The sequence below is a fragment of the Stenella coeruleoalba genome, assembly GCF_951394435.1.
Source record: "Stenella coeruleoalba genome assembly, chromosome: 7".
NCBI classification, from domain to species: Eukaryota; Metazoa; Chordata; class Mammalia; order Artiodactyla; family Delphinidae; genus Stenella; species Stenella coeruleoalba.
Window position 1 is genome coordinate 54427904 of NC_137153.1, and position 26238 is coordinate 54454141.

Sequence of the window (26238 nt, forward strand, 5' to 3'; positions counted from 1 at the left end):
TTTTTTCCTATACACATTTCTAATGAGAGGTGGATTAGCAAGAATCAAAGTGTGGTTCTTAGGAGGAAAAGCCACAGTATCCCAGGACAATGGTTTCTAATTCTTTACCACACATCTTTGCTTTGGGGGGCAGGGAGCTTGCCAAAGGAAAATTGCCTTTCCGTACCTGAGGTGTGTGCGTACAACTTAACACTCCTTCCCAAAGGGTCAGGTCCAAAAGCAGGGCCTCAGAAATGTTGGTTGACTTTAATTGAACATAAAAATGATGACATTTTAGCCTGGATTTACTATTAAAATCATAAGCAGTTATTTTTACATTTGTGTGCCCCTTAAAACTTAAAAAAATATTTTCACACACATTCTTTTACTTCACACACTTACACTTACACTGTCTCATAAAACCAATGAGAACAAGGACTGTTTGATGTAATAAGAACCCTGTGAAGTAGAGAGAGCAGGTATTTTATTCTCATTTTCTAAGACAAGGAAACTGAGATACTGTGTTTTACCCAATGTCACTTAGCTCTTCAAGAGCAAAGTTAATGGCGGAGTCTGAGCCTCGTGGCAGCCAGCACTTGTCGATCAGTGCCCGAGGCCTGAACACGTTTTGTGGCCAGCACACCATGGCTTGGTTCCAACTGCACCACATCCAACAGACATGGGTCTTTGAAGCCTTCTAGCTCTGGAACTCAGGCCATAGGCAGCCCCATAGTGGCAGAGAAACAGAACCTCTGGATAAACTCTTCCAGGGAAGCTTTACTAATCTGGGTGGCTGGACAATGTCCCTCATGAATATTTGTCAGCATGATTGTCACATTATTTCACTGTGGTCATAGGGACTCAGCTCCAGAATTCTGCAGTTAAAGCACCTGGATCCCAGTCTTTCAATGGCTTTGAGAGAACTCCAAAGGCCTGCCCTTGAGCCTAGTGGGCCTCTAGGCAAGATGTCCCTCCCCACCAGGATGTACTGTCAGTTATTCAGCCATGACAATGCCCTCAAGGGCCCTACACCATGTTACCTCTTCCTTCAGTTATGGGCAGCATCCCCTGGAAGCCAGTGATTCCAGACACAAGTAGCAGAACCTTGCCAAAGTAGACTAAGGAGACGCCAGTATGCACACCACCTGCCATGACCCTATAGCACTGACAATGTGGACAAGTGGTAAAGGCTAGAACTACCCATGTTATCATGAATTCTCTGATCACAAAGCAGACCCAGGAGAGCATTCACTGTTTTGAACAACATGCAGGGCTGAGAGGTGCTGGCTGCACACCCCACAAGGGCTTTCCCACCGAGGGAGATCAAGTACATTCAAGTGGTAAAAGCAAGCCACAAACTAAAGCTACACAGTGGAGAGACAACAAAAAAAGAGAGGCAGCCTGCATCGACCCAGCCCACCCTAGCAGCACCCCTCACTCTTTCTCTAAGCGGAAACCCAGAGGCTGTTACACTACTGTTCTTCCACAGCTTTACCTGGCCCAAGCCCAGTGCCATGGATTCTGTAAGTGGGTATAAGGAGAGAAACTCAGATAAATGGAGCTTCTTTGAGCCAAGACCACTCCAGAAGTCTGACTCAAGTTTTGCCACCAGGCCTACAAAGAAGCCCAGAAGCCCTCTCCAATAGAGCTGATCCAGATCGAGGCCATCTGAATGGCTGAGGATCCAGCAACATTCAAGCCACCCAAGATGGACACCCCAGTGATAGAAGGGAAGAAAAAATGACTGCAGATCCATAATCTCAAACTTGAATGTGCTCATGCCTACTGAGTTCTAGAGCTCTTTCTATTCCAGGGACTCTGGGTAGAGGGTGTCTTGTTCCCTTTTACCTTACCATAGGAAAGGTTTTGTATTTTGGGGTTTAAGTTGTTAAACTGAAGGTAGAGCTGGAGATATATTCGGCTTTTGAGAAACACTAGTGCAAAGCTTGTCTTTATTGTATGGAAGAAGCCATTCTATACTGCTTTAATTTACAGTCAGACTAAATCATTAACCAGTGATGTATGAGAGAACTCTTTACCTATTTTTATATCATTCACCCTAAACAAACACTTTGATTATTGCTTATTAGGTAAATATTTGTGTTGTTCCAAAACCCAGGCTCCTCAGTTCCATTACCACTGGCAATGTCCCTAAAAAGCATTGGCAAATAGTGGAGTAGAGATATTGACTGACTAGTTTAGACAACTTTGGCCCTCTTGACCCTGTGCTGGTACTGTGTGCTCTGGTCTTGTCAGTTAGGGGCACCTAAGATCTGATTGAGATCTGGGTACAATTAAAAATCAGACTTGGCAGGCATTTCTTTGCTGAAACTGGACTCTTTCTGCCCTTTTAGTCGACCTAATGGATCCCTTTTCCGGCAGCCAGTTTTATTGTAGTACCTCTTGGGCCAGTGCTGTTAGAAGGATGCTTTTTTGTGTGTGTCACACAGAGCAAGCACTTGTCTTACATATTCTTTTTTGCACTTTAAAATGAGATTAATTTAATTCCAATTTGGTTAAAAACCTTGTAAGGGAGAAGATTCAGTGTACTGGTTTGGAATGGATAAAAGGATGCTAAACTTTTTAAAACTAAAGAAGATGGTAACTACAGTCAGATTATAGTTTTGAGGTTCATGTGAAATTAGTGTCACCCTATTTTGTTTGGCCCAGGGGATTGAAACTCTTTTTTTTCTGGATGATGGAAGAAATTAAGATTTTTCTATATGAAGGCATTTTTTTCCCCAAAATGAGCCTCATACATTTTATACATATATATATACACCTTACTAAGGAAAGGAAATAAGAAAATTGCTTTCTGTTTCTCACTGTATCTCATTGTTAAGACTATGTCCTTGTTAAGACTCCCTGTCTTAAACATTGTCTTAAATGCCTATAGTTTGAACAGCATCTTGCCCTCATAAGCAACTGACCTTTTCATAGAGAGACCCTAGAGTCTAAAATTCAGAAAAATTAATTTATGTATTCTGTTATGCTTGTATCTCTTACTTGTTCTGATAATAAAATCCTTACTGTTTTCTCAAAAAAAAAGGGAAGAGAAACTGAGACTTTCTTCTCATATTTCAGCTCTTTATTTATTCATTCTACCACGTTTTCTACAAGCTAACAATATTTATTGTTGAAACTTCACATCACTCCAACACGATTATCATCTTCGTATAACAGATGAACTTTTTATCTTTAAATCTAAGACACCATTAACTATAAAGACATATAATATATCACTCCACAGAAAACAATGCAGTCAATTAAACTATGCTTAATCATGGGACAAATCCTTATTTCAGAGATAACAAAATGTGGAGCTGTATGTGTCTTAGAATTGGTGAAAGGGAATAACTGAGTTACTTACACTTCAGTTTGCTAATTTATAATATGTAATAGTTAACTTATGGAATTGTTGTGTTACTAGTTCCAAGTTTTGCTTCTTATAGACGTGGGCTAAAGAACTTCTCTGACAAAAAGGCAACAGCTCAGCATCTCACATGAAGAGGTAGAAGAGGTTTCCTCACTGAATGAGGATTCCCAGAGATGGACATTATGTCCAAAATAGGACTCTGTTGCATTGCTTCCTCCAGAGGAGGGGTTGGAAAGCCCAGGGAAATATTTCAATATTCTTAGAATCAGAAACAGACATAATAAGAGAGAATGAGGAAATCTGGTAGAAAATGCTGTTTTATTGGCTAATACATGCACAGTCCTGCTGAAGTTGCAAAATCAATTTCCAATCCTTCCTAGGGGGACATACACATCCCTTTGTCTTGCATAGCCCATGTTTATGCCTGTTTTCCCAACATTACTAAAATTTTTATCAAATGGAAAAGGACTTAGAGGAGTCAAGACAATTTTGTGAAAGAACAAGGTTGGAGGATATACACAGCTTAACTTCCAGATTTATCATAAAGCTACAAAATACTGTGACATTGGTTTAAGAATATATAAATCTAAAAAAAAAAGAATATATAAATCTGTAATCCAAAAATAAACTTTATTTACAGTCAATTGACTGTTGATCAGGAAGTCAATGTGATTCAATGGAAAAGGATACTTTTTACAAATTGTGCCAGACACTGAGTATCTGTAAGGGAAAAATGTGAACCTTGACCCTTACCTCACACGTTATACAAAAACTAACTCAAACTGTGTCACAGACCTAAATACAAGAACTAAAACTATAAAGATTCTAGAGGAAAATTTAGGGGGAAAATCTTTATGACATTCGGCTAAGCAAAGAATTCTCATATAGGACACACAAATAACACAAGTCATAAGAAAAAAAATTGTTAAGTTGGACTTGATAAAATTCAAAAATATTTCCCCATCAAAAGACACAATCAAGAAAATGAAAAGTCACAAATTTGAAAAAAAATCCAGAATATATAAAGAATAATGACACCTTAAGAAAAACCACACAATTTTAAAGAAATGAGTGGAAGATTTAGACACTTCCCCAAAAGTTATATGAATGAGTTCCCATTATGGTCAAGCATCTCCATGAGGAAGTGATACTTCCTGGTGATAATTATCAAATGCCTCACAGAGGGGGCCTTTGCCTGCTCTTCAGCAATGGCTGAGCCTGGTCAGGAACTTAGCTGGAGACCCACCAGCCCAGCTCCACACTTAGCAGAGTCTTCTGACTTTGCTGGAGAATACAGATTTCCTATGGTCACAAAGTCTCTCCACTGTGCAAAAACCTTGTTGGCCCTACATGGATATTGTAATAACCACAACTTCATAGGCCCCAGGAGGTTTCAGTATTTTTCACTTCCTCTTTTTATGGTGTTTAAATTTTCCAAACTAGTGATCAAAAAACACAACCTGAACCACAACCTGATAATGAGACCCAAACTTGATAGATAATTGCCATCTCCATGCCCTCCCATCTGTTCCACTAAAATATAGTCTTCATGAAGGTGGAATTTTTGCCAGGTTTCTTCACTGAAGCATGCCCAGCACCTAGAAAAATGACTGACACATAGGAGGTGCTCAGTAAATATTTGTTGAATGTAAATAAATTTTCTTGTAAGATCATCTTGAAAGAGCCAAGATATGTGGTTGTTTCAATTATAAGAATTGACACAATTTCTACCCTTCTCCAAATCTTCACACAGATCCATTATTTTAACAGTAGATGAAGTTAAGATATTGTTTTGACATCTTTATCAGGGACCAGATGTTTAAACAAGACAGAAGTTAACTTTTTGTAATAATAGTAAGTCTTTATATAGCTTTACACCAACCTATTTACATTATCGACTGATGTCATCTTTACAATAACCTTATGAGGAAGGTATTAATACCCCCAATTTACAGATGAGAAATGTGAGTCACAGAAAGTTTTAGTAATTTTCCCCAAGTGGCACAGCTAATTAAGTCACAGATTTGGATTTGAACTCAGGAACTGCCTCCAGAATCTGTGCTTTTAACCACTATATACCCATGCTTCTCAACTTTTAATGTGTATACAAATTGTCAGGAGATTTTTTTTTTAAGTGATTATAATTTAGCAGGCCTGAGGTGGAGCCCAAGATTCTGCATTTCTAATAAGCTCCTAGGTGCTGCTGACAATCTGAGGACCACATTTTGATTAGCAAGGCACTACACTGAACCACCTCTCTCGAGAATATCCAAGGAAGCAGGCAGTCTAGAGATATGGGCTGGTTCTGTACCATGAGGTGGTCTAAGGATGCAGGTGCCTTCTTTCTATTCACCATCCACTAGGGATTGCCCTCATCTACATAGTCAAAAATGAACCCCTACCACCATAGCCACATTCCAGTCTTTGGAAAGAGAGAAAGAGAAAGCGGAGAGCAAGCAGCTTCCTTTTAAGGGCATGACCAGAAGTTACATATCACTTCTACACACTGTTCATTAGCCAGACTTGATCATGAGGTCACACCAAAGCTGCAAGGAAGGTGGGGAAATGTAGTCTCCAACTGGACCAATGCACAGCTAAAACTCAGGTGGTTCTATTATTGAAATAAAGTTTCATAATGAATTAACGTAGATTGGTGAGACAACTTACAGTCTCTGCCACAGTAGATTTAAAAGCCTGTGATTTTCATCACATCTTGTTATCTCTTTCTTCTTAGTGTGAGCCAATACAGTATATCTCCTTTCCACCCCCATCTTCTGCTGACCTGCACAGGAGTTCCTTTGGGTCTAGAAAAACCCATTTTACGACTAAGTAATCTTCCTTAATTTGATTCCTCCAAAGCTCTGATTAAATGGAAACAGGGAGTCCATTCTTGCACACCCTAAAAATAGTACCTTACGATGAATAAATAATAAGCATTTTAAACATCTGAGTCCCCCCTCCCCATCTTTCCTTAGCCACATTTCATTAGTGGCCCGTCACCTCTCAACCTCTACCTGATCCTCAGGAAACACAATGAAGCTGGAAATATTGTCCTTGAATTGATTTTGATTAATTTTTCCTCTTTCTCTAACTAGAAATCTTGAGGAGCAGCTTTTTGGCTTCTTATCTCTATTATAGCCAGAGTGGTCCCTGAAGAAAATATAGTGAAAGTAATTCATTCTAAGTCATAAGTCAATGTGATTTGAATCAAGTTTAGGCAAAGACTGGGAGGCTGCCCTCATTTTTATTGGAAGGTCTTAGCCTAAACCTAGCAACTCAGAGACATTTGGATTAGGCAGCTCACACAATGCACTCATCCTGCCAGCAGTCACGGATGAGTTGGCTGGAAGTAAAGAATGCAGTGAGGATCTGTGGTAGCTTAATACATCCAGTCACTTGTGCAGGTTATAAGAAAGGGCTTACGAGTCCTGCATATCACTCGGGAACCTGGATCTTTTTTAAGGAATTTTATCTTCACAGTTGGGAAATATATTTGAGACTACTGTTCTTTTTACAAGCTTTTGAATTAAGCACAAAAGCTGAAGATACCCAAAGAAGAAAAAGAGAAGCAAGTTGGGGTGAGGCAGAAATTATTGTTTATAGATCACAGTCTATAAACTCTGGGTTTCTGAACAGGTCATTCTGCAAAATCTACCAAACAGAACATTCAGAAATAAATTGAACTAATCCCTTTTGTGGCAGTCAAAATGTGGCCTTGCTTTTAGTTGGACCTGAGAGTTATTACTAACAACTGGTTTTCAAAAGATGGCACCTGTCTGTATATTGACAGAGGTTTTAGCTACTGAATGGGCTTCAGCAGACAGCACGGCCAATCCATTTGTTTTAGCTTTCTCAATAATCAGTGAGTATCACTGCAGGCTCAGTTGGTCTGGCTGATTGATTGTAAAGACAGCCAAAATGAACAGCTCGACCATCTCACAATCTGATTTCTCCGCCATGTATTGACCCAATCCAAGTTACATATGTTACAGTATTTGCAAAGCTGTCACTGTTATAAAACCCTTACTGGGTACTCACAATCGACAGGGGCTTTATGAGAACCCATTAAAATTGGAATCCAACTCACCCTGGCCTGTTTGAGCTGTGAAAATTCTTCTATATGGGAGCACGGAAGTGGTTTATTAGATATCTACATATTCACACAAATATAGCAGTAACAACAATGACAAAACAGATAGCTCTTTCAGAGAATTGCCTTGGATGCGATTAACTGAGCAGTAACTGGGAATGAAAGCAGATAGAGAATAACCTTTGGGTGTATGTGTGTGTCTTGTTTGTTTTTGTTGCTTTTAATCTGCCTTTATTTTACAAATCTCAGGATGTGTGGAGTGGAGACCAAACTCCTGGGCCCTGTCTTATCCAAGAAGAGGAGGTGCTGGCATCTGCTGGTAGAGGTGGGGACTGTTCCTTAGCAGGAGTTGTCTCATTAACTCAGGAGATGCGCTGGTCTGTCTGGAAACTGTCTGCATTTCAGACCCCCTGGCTGATTTACGGTTAAAAGCAAAATGGGTTGTTTGAAATCGTGGAGCCAGCGGTTTGCTTTCATTCATCCTTAAAGCCTTCGGTTGAATTCAGGATAGATCAGAGAGATCTCTCATTGCACTAAATAAACTTCTAACGATACTGATTGAGCTCCTCAGATGGGACACTATGGGAATGCAGGAAACTCGAGGGCCATTAAATTACTGAGCACACTTAGTTGAAATTATGATACTCTGTTCATCCGTGGCTAAATGAAGAGCAGAGGTTTAATGAGTTTACCAGGTTAAAAATGAGCCTGTGTCAAGCAGGAATCAGACTCATTAATTAGGACTCTACTTAAACTACTGAGTAGTTTTACTTAGCACAGTACTCAAGAAGGGGGAGGCAGGAGAGGCTTGGTGATGGGGATGGCCACCTTTGCTTGTGACCAATTATGAACCACTAAATGAGGGTTAAGAGGGTGCAAGGGGTAGAGAGAAGAGCATTTTAACCAGTTTTATCCACTGACCACAATAAACCTGAAAATTCAAAATCCCTGCAGTTTTACTTTTGAAACTGATTGTCACTCAGAGTGACAATTTTCTCCACTCTACGTGGAGAGGACAGGAGGTTCTCAGACCTCGAACAATCCCTGAACTCCCAGGCTGCTTCTAAAGCGTCAACCAGTGTGAAATGGGAACTTGTCAGGCTCCTTTGGAAAAAGATTGACTTTCTTACTGTCCAAGTCCTCAAGGGACATATGGACAAAACCAGTCTGTTCCTACAGTAATGGGAAGACACCTGCATTTCAATTAGCAGCAATTAGTTGAGCACTGGGACCTCAAGGTGAGGGCTTTGGAGAAATATTGGCTGCCTCTTTCTGTGAGATCTTTGAGCCTCCATCTTACCCTCTTTGAGCATCCATTTCTCCATCTGCACAATAAGGGTAATAACAACACATAACTCAAAAGGGTCTTGTGGGGATCCCTAACAATCATCTGTGCAGCTTGCTTAGTTAGTGTCTGGCATTCTAAACATTCTACAAACTAAGGTGACTCCTGTGGTCCACAGTCGACAACAAGGCAAAAATTGCTCCTTTTCACTTCTTGTTTCAACTGTGTGAAGCAATGAACATGGAAAAGAAAAAAGGAAACATAGATGTAAAATGCTTGGGGGAGTTTAGTCTGGTGAACAGCTGAAGGCACTGAGTGACTGTTCTTACATGAAGGGAGTCCATTTCTACAGACTTGCTGCTCTCTGGCTCGCTCTCTCTCTCTCTCTTTCTCCCTCCACACCTCTCATCCTCCCGTATCCCTCCACCCTTTTTGTTAGTACTGAAAGAGCCTGGTCCTGCCAGCATTTTCTTATAAAGCAAAGGCATTTTGTCCTTGATTCAAAGAAATTGCAAATGAAATTGTCATAGCCGAGTCTGCAATTTAATGTCTTTTATGCTTGTCTGTGACAACTCAGTGCTGTGTTCAACATGCTAATCTTCTGATTTGGGTGTCCTGATTTTTTAATTCAAAGAAAAGCAGCTGAGTTAGATGTGTATGATTTGACTGATCAGGGCTCTCTGCATGCACGAAAAGAACGTGTGTGAAGAAAGACCAGTTCATCCATACTGAGGGGATATGCTAGGGTGGATCAAACAGGAATTGGACAACCTTTTTCTCCAAATGGAAATCTGACCAAATGACTCTTTAAGTCAGCAGCTCGGAATGGTCTTTTTTTCTTCCTTCTGTAACTATCAAATATATATAATACATATCATATATATATCAAATATACAATCACATATATATCAAATATGTATATACAATTATGTCACACACACACACCTATGAGCAGATGAGGACCAACTATAAGTGAAAAAAGGTCTCTAGCTTCCAACTCACCTCCTTCCTCTTGACACCTACAAGTGTATTATACTGCAGTGAACATTATGCCTCACGGTCTAATAGAAACAAAGGGACACTGAAACAAAAGGGACACTTCAGAAAGGCACTGGCCCATATAGGATGTTGCAGAAGCCTAATACTGGTAGAAAATTGCATTTTTATCTTGAAATACAGTCTTGTTAATGAGAAGAGAATCATATTATGAACTAAACGTTCTTTCAGATATTTATTAAGCCTTATTTTTAAGTTGTGCCTGTTCTGATAGCTCCAATTCATTCCTTCTCCTTTTCCCCCTTCCTTTAAATTGTCTAATGTTTAAGTTCCTAAGAAAATGTGGTGTGAAAATTAAGCTCCCTGAAAGGGACTTTTTAAAAGATCATTTTTGTATTCCCAATTTCTAGCTCAGTGTCTTACACCAAGTAGAACCTCAGAGTTTTGATGAATGAAGGTTTAAGTTGCAGAAGCTTTCAAATATCAGTGAATAAAATAGGCTAAATAACTTAAAAAGAATTTTTTTAGTAACAGGGAGCAGTATCTTTCTTACTTGAGAAACTGAGAAAACTGAAACATTGGAAATAATACCATTCTGTATCTTAGGTCAAACAAAAAAAAAGTATATAATATAAATATACACAAATATATACATCCAAGCGAATTATCTGCAAAAATGTCCTTCTACTTAACAATTTCAGAGCAGAGGCACAAATGAACTCTCGAGGCTTCTTTCAGTAAGATGCTTGCTAGCAGCTAATAGTGTGTTTTGAGCAGTTGCAGGGCTCAAAAGCACTGTATAAACTCTAAAACAATAAAGAAATAGCTTGAATTGTAGCTAAAAAAAAAAAAAGAACTAATGAAAAGGGACATAAGAGATATAATGGAAATAAATAGTTCTTCTTCCAACTTCCCTCCAGGGAGCAGGTTATGAAAGATAGCTGGAATAGTAACTGTGGAATAAAATTCTTCCAGGGTAGAAAGTAATTAGGGGTGAGTACATGAAAGCCCAGGTTTAATTGTTCTTTTTAATACAGTGAAAGAGGGCATTCATCATACAACTCTGAGTGTCGCATTAATGGAGCCTACCCCCAACAGAATATTATAAATTAATATTTTTATATGTCCTGTAATTATTTTGTGAGTAGCACATTTGTAGTGTATTGTACTGGGGGAATGTTAGAAGCATTAATCAGGTAAATGTCATCATTGCTTAAATACAGTTGTGTATTCTCAATTTTAAGCAATTTTTTTTTATATTTTAATATTCCAAGACACTCATGAAGATGACCAATAATTTCTTAAGCTTCTGAAAGGACCTATTTCTAGTTCTAATTCACTCTCTGACACTGATTTCTAAGATTTCTCTAGAAAGCTTATTTGGGGCCATTTTTGGATCCAACCAGTGGACAAGATAGTGAATTTTATTTACAACTTCACATTTCTGTTGGCTCATCAGTGCCTGGAGGTACAGTGTAAACATCTAGGACACCGCTGCCCGATTATGGCTTCACTTTCTCTTGTCTAAATTCTTCTCTGGAGCAAGTAGGGATTTTGTGACACAGATGTGTCTTCCTGGGCACAGTGCCATATGGACATAAATGGTGGCCTTAGGGCACTTTAGGCAATCTGGTTATAAATATCTTCTTATTCCTAAATACTCGACTGATAAGGTGATTGTGTCAGCTAGGTGAAATTAAAAACGAAATATGCTGTTGAACCATGTTAAGCTGTCCTTTTCTTTCGCCTAAGAAATTCCCATATGCTTTTGCAGTTGATACAAACATTCCCACAGCCTGGATTGTGACTCAAGATGCAGTTTCCTTTCAAATTCATCCTAGTAGCTTGGAAATCGCCTGGCTGTAATCCTGAATCAGCTACTGACTCTTCACGTGACCCTGGGCAAATTATGTTAACCTCTCTGAACCTCACTTTGCTCATCTATAAAATGGCAGTGGTAATAGTATCTGTATCTTTGAGACTTGCTGGAAGGATCATGAGTTAACATTTGTGATGTATTCAGAAGAACTTGGCCACACATAAAGGCAATATCAAGCTTACTACTATTTTCCCCCCAACTCTGCTACTGAAAGTTATCAAACAAGATATTTACTCCTAGTGTATTTTAGTTTCGCAGATAGTTGATAGAATGAGATAAAATATGTGTAAGGCTTGGAAAACTATTCAGGGCTATGTGAGGGCTTGCAAAATGCCAAAGTAAAGAATTAGACTAGTAAATAAAACAAAGTAAGATTTTTTTTTAAGCTGCTAAAATAATTATTCTCTGTTTTTAAATCCTACATTTTCATATTTATCTTTCAAGAGAAATCCTTATTGTACACATAAACATGCATATGTGTGCGTATACATACACACAGCCTCCAACAAAGGGTCCCTCATGGAATTAAACTTCTAGTAATGACTCCTTGTCAGTACTTTCTTGTGTTGATCATGTGTTTTATGGAACAGAGACAGAATTTTGCAGCAGGTATATTCATCCAGTATCTTGTTATATACAATAACCTTAGTAACATTTATTAAAACAAATTTATCATATGCTTATAGTAAGTGTGGAATTATAAATGCCATGTGATGGGCAATTTAGCCCAGATGTGTTCAGAATAGGTGAAGTCATCCCTCCTTTCCACAACACAACTCTTTGTTTTATACACACATATACAGACATACACTCCCAATCCTCTACAAAATCTGGTAAATAAACCTGGTGGCTTTCTAAAGCAGGTGTTGTTGGTGGGGTTTTTTTGGGTGGTGGGGGGGACTGGGTAGCTTGAATATATGATGTTTCCATCCTAAAGCAGGCCTTGAGAAGGATGGTGAAACAAGTTAAGACCAGACAAAACGGAGGCTTTAAGGGGCTGTGCCATCAAGCTTGGAGTCAGCTCATCAACACGAAAGATGCTGATGAATCAGAAAATCAGAGAAGAAGGCTTCAAGTTTCAGTCTCCAGAGACAGGTTGGCCTCAGAGATTTATTTTCAGATCTCTTTTTATTTGTCTCCACTGCATGGTAAAACTTGGGTGGGCAAAATTCTCCCCATTCCAGGGACCCTGTATAGACTGCTGTAGGATTTTATGGGACTGATACTCTGTTCTTTTTTAGAGGGCCATTTATGCCCAGTGTCTTTCCTCCTCTTAGCCAGTGTACATCAGACTCTAAATCTTCCTCCCCCACCTTTGAAAATTTATGGCAGCTTTCAGCCAGGCTTGGCTTAAAGCCATTGACCTCTGTGGCCTGCGTTATTGACCAGAACACAGCATCTTCTGCCCACATAATATATGTCTCTTTATCTCCCTGAAAGGAAAGGAAATGACTCTTGGAATAGCCAGGAACACAATAAAAGTGAGAGAGGCTTTCCCGTTTTTTTGTCCGTGGCTTTTGGCTTTTCAAAAAGCCACACTGGGATTCATATATGTGCCAGGCAGTACTTTGAACAGAGCATTGACAGGGCACCCTTGGGAGCAGGTATTGTAGGAAAGAAGCCCTGTCCCAAGTAAAATCACCATTTTTTAAGTTCTCACACCCTGAGCATAAGTGGAATGAACAGCCTTAAGGCAGCAATGCCTCAGAACTGAATACATAGACACACTGACACAGGAAACCCATGGAGACACTCATGAAAAACACAGCAGGATTCACAGCTCCCGCCATGCCCTGGGAGGTGGAGGGTCACCGTGGCACACAAGGTGGGAGCTGGGAGCGCCATGAGCGCTCATCTAGCCCAAGCTCCTAAATTCCCAAGTGAGGAAATCAAGGACCAGCAAGAAGATACAACTTATCCAAGGTCACAGAGCAAAGAGGTGTTAGCAACGGACTCCACTAGCGTATGAAGCACTGTATGACCTTGTCCTGAAAAGTACCCTCCCTCCACCCTGAGTGTTAATTCTCCACAAAATAAAGATGCAGAATGCCGTGTAGTAGCAAGGCTTGTACATAACAGTCAGCAAAAGCCTCTTGCCTTCCCCTTTGAGGTATTATTTCCCAAATCCAAATCCCGTACTCAGGAATCCTCAGCTGCCCACAACAGGATACCAGATGCTTCTCACTGTCACCTTCAGACAAGAGTTGAGAGCAGCCAGAGAAAAACCCTAAAGGAAAACGATGCAGAAAGGGGCACTTACAGCTTTGCAGCCTTGGACAAGTTTCTTACCCTCTAACCCTTCACTTCTGTGGGTACAATAGGAATGGGAGCGCCACCCCTCCCAGGGTTGTTGTGAGAAGTCATAGCTGGCAGAAGTGCTCAGTCTATTTAAGTGCTATTGTTACAGCCTGGGGTTGAGAAAAACTGTGTCGGAGGCATATGCTGCTGCAAAACACTCAACACGAGCTGGAGCATTTTATCTGAGTGAGCCAGGACTTTCTGGAGAAGGGCTTTGGCAGAAGTCATGACTTTTAGCATAGCTGTAATTCTCTAAGAGCTGGCTGCCTACGTTCCACCTCCAGCATTAGTCCTCAGGTTTAAAGGGCAGAAAACCTAGGTGGTGCCATAGCCTTGCAAAATACCAGGAATATGTTGATATAGTCAGTTCTGTTACATAAACTAGAATCCAGAAACAAGATTACTAGCAGAAGACATTTACTATCTATTTATCTCTATGATCTACCATAAGCAGTCATGTCCATTTAAAAAAAAGTTAACGGGATTAGACACAGAAGGCTCCTTATGAGTTTTTCCATCACCATTTGATTGCTGCTTGCTCCTAAGCTTTGTAAGCAGTTTCAAGGAGAAAAAACTTTAGCATCGGCTACAGTTTAAGGGAAATCTGGGGAGGGAAAACTTTGAGATGAGAAAATTCTACCTGGTACCTTTTTTTTTTTTTTTTTTTTTTTACTTCTCCTGGAAATTTAGAGAAAACATGCATTATTAAATTTTAGCTGTAAAACATCTCAGCCCAGCTCACATAAACACCAAGGATCCATGGAGCCATTTAAGAACCAGTGCACTAGAGGGTTAATCCAGGACAAGTCATATTTCCTGGTCATCTAAGTGTCAAAATAAGGAAAAGAAAACTGGAGACTTGTAGGCAGGTGAGGTTTTAGTGTCTTGCCTAACCAGTAATACTGAAAAATATGAAACTATTTCAGGGTCTGTAGTTAACTCCTTAGACATTTTAATGAGCCATACTCCTATTTATGACCATAAAATTTCCCTCAAAAATGAAAGTGTCAAACTACTGGGATGTTAATAGCACCCTTAAAACTATGTTCATGTAAGTCAAATGGGACCTTAAAATATTTCTGTCATCTTTAAAAATCTCAGGTTTCTCAGATTTTTCTTTTGGGAAATAGCATAATTAAGGGGCCTAATAATTCAACCCTAAAAATTGAGTTTCTACATCATGTTTTTAAAAATCAATGTCCAAAAAAAAAAAAATCAATGTCCAACAGTCGGGAATTGGATGAATAACCCAAATATGTACCAAAATGATGGGTTATGCAGACTTTAAAGTTTTTCAGGAATGTCTAATGACATGGAAAGATAGACACTGGATTAAGAGAACTCAGTTTACTTACAACATTTTTAATCTATATATACACATAGAAAAAACTCAAATGGCTAATAGTGTTAATGCAATTAACAGCTGTTTTAAGTTTTTTCATATATTTGCACTTTTAATGAGCATATTGCTTTTATAATAACCAAACCACAATTGTTACTGTAAAGTTAGTTTCTGTGCAGTGTTATTTAATTGCTGAAGTACTAGAAATATAACTATTTCACCTAGAAGGCTGTCCCACCTGAAGACACCATTAGAACACAGCTTCCATGCCCAGAGAGAGGCACAGGACATGTGTATACATATACTGTGTTTCTAACAGTACTTTGTTTGCATAGACAAATGTCATATACAAAATATCTCAACTTGATTGGCTGTCAGGGTACATGGTGAATTTCAACAGACAACAATGATTAGTTGTAATCCAAGTGCTTATTAGAAACTACAGTTTCAAGCTCAATGTCACCTAATAATTTTAAGTAGCTCAGTGGTGAGAAATTCGATTTTAATTTTTAAAAATTAAAGGGACTTCCTTGGTAGTCCAGTGGTTAAGACTCCACGCTTCCAGCACAGGGATGCAGGGGAAGCAGTTTCGATCCCTGGTCAGGGAACTAAGATCCCACATGCTGTGAGGTGCAGCAAAAAAATAATAAATTTTAAAAATAAAATAAAAATTTGAAAAATTAAAAATAACACATCTGTTATTTCAAAACTACATCTCCAAATATTCTAAAGTCTATCCCTAGATCAAGCAGGGAGCTGAGTTCCCAAGGAATGATTTATCTGACTTACACCTGGGTGTGACACCCAACTATTTCTGTTAAGAATCATACTAAGGGGCTTCCCTGGTGGCGCAGTGGTTGAGAGTCCGCCTGCCGATGCAGGGGACACAGGTTCGTGCCCTGGTCCAGGAAGATCCCACATGCCGCAGAGCGGCTAGGCCCGTGAGCCATGGCCGCTGAGCCTGCGCTCCGCAGCGGGAGAGGCCACAGCAGTGAGAGGCCCACGAATCGCAAAAAAAAAAAAAAAAAAAAAAAAAAAATCATACTAAGAGGGGAAAATGTGATACATGTCAGTGAGGTTGTTGAGAGTGTTAACAATATTACCATGTTTTCTTTAGAAAGACCTCGGGAAGAAATTTCATTTTGACCTTTTAGTAGCAAAGAGCAGGCAAGAATTAGTTTGTTTTTATCTTGTGGGTATTATGAATCCACTGACCCAGGTCCCTTTTCCAACTGCTGCCACACAGCTCGGAGCCAAATGTGCGGCCCAGCTGCAGCAAATGTGCAAATCAACGTGGTGTGTGTTTTTAAACCTAATTCTTGACTCAATTTTATGTTCCCACCATGTTTTCCTCTTTTTGTTTCTTGCTTTTTAGAGGAAAAAAAAAAATTTCTGCTTAAGTCATACACATGCGTGGGAACAGAAGGACAGAACTTAGGGTGAAAAGCAGCAGCCTCTTGCCCCTCTGCTCTGCCTCCACCCCCATTCCACTCCCTAGATTCAACCTCTTTTAACTGTTTGTTTTTAGTTCCTTTAACAGTTACCTCCATAAATCTAGATAAGAGGCTTAACCTCTTTTTCTCCATTTATCAACTTGAGATAATATCTCTAGACATCTTAATATGAAAAGGGAGGATTTAGCTCATTTACTCTAAACCTCCTCCTCTTCCAAATGTTTTATATTATTATTTTCAGTTCTTCTACCATTTTTACCTTTGCAATTTTAAATACATAAACCTTCCAATCAGAAGCCCCCACTTCCAATTTTTTTTACTCATTTGTAGTACTATAAGCTGCCTAATTTTTAAAAGCAAAGACAACTAACAACGCAGATGCCAAAACAATAAGGCCAAAAAGTCTTCATGATGAATCCAAAGCTAAATAGTTAAGGAGCCCTAGAAAATGTGAAGGATGGTAACACAGGCTAGGTGGTTCTCAGACACCAGCGAAAGCTCAGCTTTATCATGGTGTCAGCCTCATTTATGGTTAAACTTAACATTAGGGCTTAAACTGAAGTTTGAATGATGAGTTGCAGGCATCTACCCTGATACTCAGGTGAATTCCTTTCAAAATTTGTTGTGGTTACTTGAAGTCTTAGGTTTCAAAGTTTGTCTTTCCCTAAAAATTTTAAGGCACTTGTTAAATACTCCTTTTTTCCAGCAGAGAAGTTTTTTTCTCCTCCTAGTCTCCTACTGCCTCCCATCCAAAAGTTGCTTCAAGGGCTCAGCGTGAGGGGTTGTGTTGACTTCCCATGGGGTGGGGTGTAGAGGTCTAACTCCATAACATCCTCGCTATGGTTTAACTCGGTGACACCCTTCCCATGGGCTCCTCACCCTGACACACAGAAAAAAGGGGGACCTCCCAGAAGAGCAGTTAGGGTGGCTCTGGCAAAGACAACAAGGGCAGCGAGTTGGACTTAGCCTCCCACCGTTCAGCACCGGCCTCGCCCTGAAAAGACGATAAGGCAGGTCCTGACTGCAAGTATGGCGGCTGCTGACCAGACAATAATTAACCCTGCACCCTTGTCTCTTCCATGAACAGGTGTGGTGGGCAGTTGAGAGGACACAGGGAAGCAGCAAGGTGATGTGGGAGAAGAATCAGGGAAACAGTTGCGGCTGTTAGAACTATCCAGGGGTTATAGTTGGGATCTAATGTAGATGGTTAGGAAGCATGGCTAAAGAAGTATGACAGGATGGCAGGAATTCTTACGTGAGGGTATGCATGCACTTGAAAAATATGTTTAACATTATAACACTGTATGTTTGAGAAACATCTTAAAAAGGAGTACATGAATACCTTGCTCAGAAATTTCTTGAGTGAAAAATCAGGAGTTACAAAAGGTTGAGAAGCACTGCTTTAGAGGGAACCTGTGTACTTAATTAAAAACACCTAAAACGCTTTGATTCAAATCTGCCATAATTGATTACATTTGCCTGCTGTTAATTCTCTTGTATAATAGAAAAATTTATAACACATCATTTTAAATACCACAACATTGCTTTAAAAAAAAGAGTTAAACACCACCCCCCCTAAGTCTGAGCTTTGGGGGCAAGTGAATAAATGAAGTGGCGATTAAAGGGGAATCATTTTAAACACCACAACATTGCTTTAAAAAAAAAGTTAAACACCGCCCCCCCCCCAGTCTGAGCTTTGGGGGCAAGTGAATAAATGAAGTGGCGATTAAAGGGGAATCCGGTGGCAGCTTTGTTTTCTAATTTCTTTTAACAGAATGGGCCATTAGTTTGTATTTCTACCCAGTCCCTCTCAACCCTGCTGCTCTTAAGTGCTATTTATTTTATTTTTTTTTGCTTTTAGTTCCTTCGGACCCTCTTGAGTGAGCCTCAGCCCATCCACGACTGAAATCTTCTGCAGCAAGGGCTTGGTGCCCACCAGAGGCCCTTAAGCTTTCGTTTGCTCAATAATCATCCAGCAAGGTTGTTAAAGATGGGCGTTTTTCACCCCACTCTGTCCCCATCCCCACCACCAAGGCTAAAGGAGAAACTAAGAGCCTTTACCACCAGAAAAACAAAATTCCAGGGCCACCAGGATGACCAAATCCCACATCTCTGAGATCCCTGGCAGCCCTCCCTCCTCCATCCCAAAATCCACATTTAAAATCTTCTCTTCCACCACCTCCTCCCTCTTCTCCCCAGAGGAAAAAAAAGACAGAAAAGGACGCGCCACTAAGTCCTTCCCAGAGGACACTCCCAGGAGAGGGCCCTTGGTTAATTAAACCACCACTCTTAGAGGTTCTCATCAAGCAAAAGAGAAAGTTCTCTGTCTTTAAAACTCTCCGGGAAGTCCAGGGTAACATTTCCTCTCGGAAAGCTCTCCGCCACGATTTTCCCAGGGCTGCACTTGAGTGAAACCCCCAAAGGAAATTACCACTTAAATTAGGCAGGATGTGCCGGCTGCTTGTTCAGCCTCTGCCGCGCACGCCGCCCGGCAGGCAGCGCAAGCGGCTAACGAGCCTGGCGAGGGGCGCCCGGGCTGCGCGGGGCGGAGCCGGCGCCCGCGTGCGGGGTCTCAGGGGCCAGGTGCGCGCACACCCCAGTGAGCAGGGTGAGCACGCGGGGGAAGACAGGCTTCCGGAGGCCACTGGGGACACTGACGCTGGGAAGCAAAGCCATCTGCTCCTTTCCCGGCAGGTCCTGCACTGCCCTACCCCTCTGTCAGGTTGGGGGTCGGGGGGAGACAGAAAATGATGGGCCTGCTTTGGGGCCCAGTCAACCCATCTTGGAACCTCCCAAGCTAAGTGCGGAGGCCTCCATAGAGCCAGAGTGTAGGCTCCGTGAAAGCAAGAACAAGATCTAGTTTGCTTTGCTTTTTTCCCCTTTTTTTAAAGATATAATTCAAATACCATAAAATTCACCCTTTTAAAGTACAGCATTCAATGATTTTTAGTGTGTTCAGGAGGATGAGTAACCATCTAATTCCAGAGTATTTTCATCACCCCAGAAGGAAACCCTTCTACCCATTAGTAGTCACTCCCCAATCTCTCCTCCCCAAACAACTAGTCTACTTTCTCTCTCCATGGAATTATCTATTCTGGGGGTTTCATATAAATGGAATCATGCTCTATGTGGCTTTTTGCATCCGGCTTCTTTCACTCAGTATACTATTTTCAAGATTCATCCACGTTGTAGCATGTGTTAGTACTTCATTCCTTTTTATTGTGGAATAATATCACTGTGTGGATTTACCACATTTTGTTTATTCATTAGTTGAACATTTGGGTTGTTTCTACTTCTTGACTATTAAGAACGTACCTGAATCTTCATGTACAAGTGTTTAAAGGAACATATGTTTTCATTTCTTTTGATTATACTTAGGAGTGGACTTGCTGGGTCCTATAGTAGCTCTATGCTGAACTTTTTGAAAGAATCTGTTTTTATCCACTGCTGCAGTTCCCAGTTGATAGCCTAGCCCCTGGCACATTTCTTTGACAAGTGGATGAATAGAGTTAAATAAAGAAATTAGAACTCAAGTGCGATTATGTGTTTTTGAACATGAAAACATTTTTATACCCTATTAAGAGCAACACAAATGGGATTTACTGTTATTCTTAAGTAATGAAGAAGAAATAAATTCCTAATCTGGGACCTATGGAAGAGCTACAAGAGGGTGGGGAATCCTCAGAAATTGTCTATAGAATTGTTTGAGTACATACAGATGTAGTGTTGCCTTCAGATCAAACAAGAGGAGTGTCTAGGTGTGCCCTGCTCTGGCATTGCCCCTCTCAACAGGACATGGTGCTGGGAAACCAAGGGAACATGCCCACTATAAGCCGGCCCCCTCCTTTTGTGATGCAAGGTTCTGCTCTCAAACCCTGGACTTCCCAGCCTACAGAGCCCAAGCTTCTTCCCCAGGTCCATCCTCCTGAGCATAACCCATGCCACTCTGGACAAAGGACGGCTGTAGACAGAGGTGGAATGTGCAGGGTAGGATTTTATAGCACAGGTGCTCAAGTGGCCCACCCACAGGGAAGGATGGCACCAGTGATGGAAAGAAGGGGGGAGGGTAAGCTGCAGGCTGAAGTTTAGCAGCTGAGGGATGAGGCCCAGCTCCACTCCCAGCCACCACTTTCCAGTGAGAAATAACAAGTAGTCCAAGAATTCTAAATATGAACCTGGCCTTCCAATCTTGGATTCCTTTGAAGAGCTCCAAAAGGGTGATAGCATCCATGACATTATGGGCAGAGGAGGACTGAGTGGGATGAGGAAAAACCTGTGGCATATGGTACATGGGCCTGCATTTCCCTTTGTGCTCTGTCCCAGGTCTTTCTTGTGAGTGTTGCAGAGGACCAGTGCACCTGGATATTTTTTCAAGATGGCATATAGCTGTCAGATTCTCAAAAGGCCTCAGGAAGTCTGAACCGATGAAAAGAATTGAAAACTAAAGGGAACACCAGAAAGAAGTCAGAAGTTGAGTTTCAGCCCTTCTTTCTCCATATACAAGCTAGATTGAGAACTCCTGAGCCAGATGGGCTTTGAAAAGACTCTGGGGGCAAAGTGTATGATATGTGAGTTTTTGAAAATCAAGTGTCTTTAGCCTTTTTCAAACCAATTTGGCAGAATGTATCAAAACTTCCAAAATGAGGAATGCTACTGGATTGCTCAGAGGCAGTAGGCGTCCTGGTCTCCCTACTGCAGAAGCCCAGCAATGGAAAGAACCCCAAATCAGGGCAGCAAAAAGTTCTCTTTGGTGTCAGGCTAAGGTACTTGGAGTTAACCTTGTTGATGGGGAGACCTGTTGACAGTTTTGAGAAAAGAAGTGGGTCAATGAAAGCATTACTTGGGGGAAGGATCAAAATAGAATCAATGAGGTAAGATGATGTAGAAAGAGGCTGAGGCTGTTGGGGTACCAAAGAAACCCTATTACAGAACAGCATTTCCTCAACTCTGTTCCTGTTATTCTAATGATCTGACATGTTAACAGGCGTTTCCTATTGTTGGCCAATAATCTAAGGACATGCTGAGTTAGAAAGAGGTTTTCATCACGTGATTCCCAAGACCTCTAATAGAGTTCTACTCAGCACAGTATTTTCCCATTATTAATTGCCCATGACACTCCCCATCAATGCCTCTCACTCCCTCATAGTTCACTACTGATGATAAAGAGCATGGGCTGGGATGTGCAGTGGATACAAACACTGCTGCTGCCACTAAGGATGACTTTGTAAATCATGTGTTAGGTTAGAATACCTTCGTCTCTTTAGGACTTGGAACTGCCACCCATGGACAGCTGTTATAAAGTTCTTGAACTAGAGCAAAAATCTACATTATCTTTTCTATACCTTTAAATTAAAAAAATTTTTCACTCTAAGTCTTGGGGATACAAAGGTAAAAGACATCAACTGCTACTACCTAGTTGGGGAGACAGATAACTGGTCAGACATTGACCACCCTTGAGAGGCAGACCCAGAAGCTTCACCAAGATCACCCAGAAAGGGCATTTACCCTTACTTTGGGGACTTAGGGATTACCCTCGAGGTTAGGGGATACCTAAGTCACATCTTGAAGGATTAGGCAGAGACTCCCCAGGATGAAAAAGAGAAGAAGAAAGTCTGTGCAGAGCCTTGAGGTATGAGAACTGGGGCAGGGTGAGCAGTTCTTTGTTGTCAGAGAATGGACTAGAGGTCAGGAAGTTAGAAAGATGGCACTAGTCAAGTACCAAGTCCTGAAGCATTACAACATGAAACACTGTGTGTGCTAGGTTAAAGAATTTAAGAAACCTATGGTAGAGCTTTTAACTAAGAACTAACATACTAAACTTATATTTTAGAAAGGTCATTCTAAGTCTTTAAGTCTCTATTTCCTCCCTATAAAGCGAGAATCACACTGCTTCCAAGGGCTAGCTACCCAACATGCATAGATGCCAACGCTATGGCACAAGCTTTTTGAGAAAAGAAAGAGCTTTATCGAGAGGTCGATGGGCAAAGAGACAGGAAGCAAGACTCTCAACCTGTCTCCCCACCCAGCGTTCCGGGCAGAATTTAAGGGGTTGGGGCAGAAGCTGATTGGCTAGTCTCAAATCAGAAATCAAACTACTCATGCTGCTGGAAGACAGATTTTCCTTATTGAAGGACTTAATGCTTTGTAAACGGCTCAGGTGACATTTCTATCCTTTGAGTTCTGCAGGCTGAAGATTCTTGGTTGGGGGTCGGGGGCACCGCTGTCTTGCACATGCGCAGTGCTGTCTTTGACTAATCAACAAGTTATTTAACAAGCCAAACCACTTTAAGCTGGTCAATGTTTTACATGCTGTTTCAAGACCTACCTTACAGAAGTGTTCTGAAGATTAAATGAAATTACTCCAATGCATTGAGCACTCAGCACACTTAGTTTTGATGAGTAAAATTATTATAAACCCTAGTTCTCATTGCAGTCTTCTGATTGGAACATAAGTACAAAACACATTGGGGTAGAGAGGGTCAGATGCAGAGTGTATTCAGTGACTCTCTCAAGGTCACTCAGCTATCAAGGGTGTGAGCCAGGACTGTCTGCCTTTAAAGCTCATGCTTTTTGCTTCCTACCCTGACCAGAAACTTCTCCTTCCATCTTTTTAAACTTTAGTTCTGCGTTAAGAACATCATTTCAGAATCCCCTAGAAACCATGCTGGCTTTTCAGAGAGATACTAACAATTACCTTTTAAGAGAAAAGCTTCTAGATCTCCATGCCTTAGCCCAAACTCTCAGTGTGCCATGGCTTTTCAACTTAGAAGGTATCAATGGTTTGGAAAGAGCTAGAACCTGCTTCCCTGGGGGAGAAAAGCCTGGCCACGCCTCTGCGAGTCTCTCATCACAGCCTCACTTTTTCAGTGTAAGCAGCTCCTCGAGTCCCCAAGACAGCTTCTGAGGGCGCTGGCACGGGCCTGCTCCAGGGAGAGCAGGGATTCTCTGCTCCCAGCCGGGGCAGCAGCCCCTTCCTCGTGGAGCTCAGAAGTGGCCCGTTCTTTGTGAGCTCCAGCAGCACTAAGCAAGGCAGAGGGTTTGGCTTGGTTTGATTCCTTACTGAGCTCAGCACCATTGGACTTTTCAGAAGATATTCTTGAGTTTCAGTTCACACCCCATTGGATTTCACTTCAACCTGAAAACTCACAGGGAAGGTCAGCTGAAACAACTGAGTTTGGGCGGCTCTCCCCTCAGAGCCATAAATCACACTGCTGCCACGGAGGAAAGGAAGAGGGGAGCTGAGAAACTTGGCCTATCCTGATCTCATTTGCCCCAAGTGTATGTGAGGGTTGTGAGGGGGAAGTTGGAAAGGGCAGGAATTTTCATTCCACACCTGCTTGGGTTTTCATTATGAAATGTTTCCATCACGACGCTGAGGTGTGTTTCCGTAAAACTAGATTCTGCCTGATGTGAATAGGCTACCAATACGGGCCTAAATGAATAATAATAAATGATAACCACTTAGATGCACTTTATATGGGCCAAAATACTGCACTAAGCCCTTGACTTTCATTATTCCATGTGATCCTCAAAACAAAACCCCATGAGGTAGGTGCCATTGTTATCACCATTTTATAGAGGAGGAAACTAGACTTAGCTAGAAACTTGGCAGAGTTGGGATGTAAATCCAGGCAAGAGACCATCACCACTCACACTACACAGGGAATTTTCTGGCCAGAGGCCCAGGGAACCCCCTGTTTAGCAGATTGGAAGCTAAAGGGTACTGGGTGGCCACGGGGCAGCATTCCCTCACCAGGATGGAGCTGGAGGTGCTGATGAAGGCCACCTGCTAAGGTCCTTTCTGACTTGATGCCTCCCTGGTGCTCTGGCAGGTCCAACTGGAAGAGAGGACTCTGTCCCTCTTCTGCAGCATGGAAGCACACCCCATTAGGGATTCGTCCTGGAGTCTCCCCCACTCTTGCTCTCTGTGAGCATAAATCTCATTAACATTAATGGGAGTCGCCTCTGCCTCAAGGGGGACATGGGCTTCTAATTGCTGCAAAAAGAGGCCTGGGAGACCTCACCCCCACTACCACCCCCCTCCCAGTCCTAGGAATCCTTTCCCACCGCCCTCCACTGGGGCAGCAAAGGCCTGGCAGCTGCTCTCCCCAGCTTTCGAAGGCCTGCAATTCGGCATTTGATTTGGTTCCTCAGATTATTAAGTCATTTACCAAATAAAACTCACGTGCTCTTTAGAATGTCCTTTTAAAAAAATCTATCACAGCAGCTTGTTTCCTCCAGCCCCCTCTGAATTCCTTTCTGGGTCCCTATGGTGAAAGGCCAATTCCAGTGCAGTATGGAGACACGGCGGGTCTGGGGTCGGTTTGGTCTGCATTCCCTCAACAGAATCTTTTTTTTTTTTCAACCCCCATCACAAGATTATAATATTCTGATTCACACGGTCTGAAGCTGCTTTCTTTTTTTTTTTTGTAATACCTGCATGAAGAGCGCTACTCCCGCTCTCCCCTCCCCCTTCCCCAAGTTATGCAGAGCACAGGCCCATTCTGAGACAGGGACACCTGGCCGGGGATTGGGTGACAACTGAAAGGAACTGTGCGAAGTATCTGGAGCAAATGTTGCGTTGGGCGCGGGACAGCCAGGGTCATCGCAAGAGCCCTGTGTGCGCCCAGCCCACGCGGCCCGAAACGGGGCCAGGCCGGCTCTCCTAGAACGGAGGTGCTAAAAAGCCAGCCACGACGTAACTACAGCTGAGAGAAAGCGAGAGAGAAAATGGTGAAGTCAAACAAAGGGGCAGGAAGAAAAAGCAGAGAAACAAAAGTGTTTCTCCCCCTGCAGGGTGACAGGAGCCGCCGCCGGAGCCCCAACTCAGTCCCCTCTTGCCATCTAGTGGCCATGATGTGTGACTGCAGCGCAGGCTGCTGCGGGCGAACTTGATGCGGGGTGCTGCCGGGAGATGGCTATCTCCTGGTACCCAGAGAAGACGTACCCAGCAGTGCAAAGGCTAACTTAAGCCAAATTCAAGCCGGGAGAGCAGACCCTTCTTCGTGGAAGGGCTTGTTTGTTTAGATTCGAAGTACTGTGCAGTTAAAGAACAGATGTGTGTCTCGCTCAATCTGCAGGTTAAGGGAGGCTGGGATTGGAAATTCCCCAGCCCTGAGCAATTTCTTTAAAAGGATTCACATGGGCAGCACACATTTAAATCTCCCTCAGGAAAAGCCGGTTCTCTAGTAATAAAGACTATTCTTCCATTTTCCAACACTATCCAGAAGCCAAATATTCCTAAGTTTTGAAGCGGATGGAGCAAGGATGATGTTACATGGCTTCGTCTGCCGGAATCCACTCCCTAATGGGGGAACCCCAAGTTTTATCCTCATCTAATAACTAGCTTTCCTTTGAAAAACACATAATGCAGGATCTGGCCATTTTTTTCTCCTCAAGATTTTACCCGCTTCCAAACACAAAATATTTCAGGTTTCCGACGATAAAAATCTTGGTACTAGCGTTCACTGATGAAGTAATGTTATAAAATGTAGAGCTTCTCAGCAGTGAGAACTAAGATATGAATTAAATACATATGT

The 26238-nt window shown here is 41.7% G+C and overlaps 1 long non-coding RNA gene and 1 pseudogene across 2 annotated transcripts in view; one reads left to right on the top strand and one right to left on the bottom strand.

Moving 5' to 3' along the window:
- The window catches only part of LOC307189554 (putative monooxygenase p33MONOX), a 110217-nt pseudogene extending 108243 nt beyond the window's left edge, over positions 1-1974 (top strand). The window contains exon 2 of the transcript in view: positions 1142-1974. The product of the transcript in view is annotated as a putative monooxygenase p33MONOX (transcript). The remainder of the gene's footprint in view (positions 1-1141) is intronic.
- Positions 1-26238, bottom strand: part of LOC307189614 — a 289369-nt gene that overhangs the window by 255244 nt on the left and 7887 nt on the right. The gene's annotated exons all lie outside the window — the stretch shown is intronic.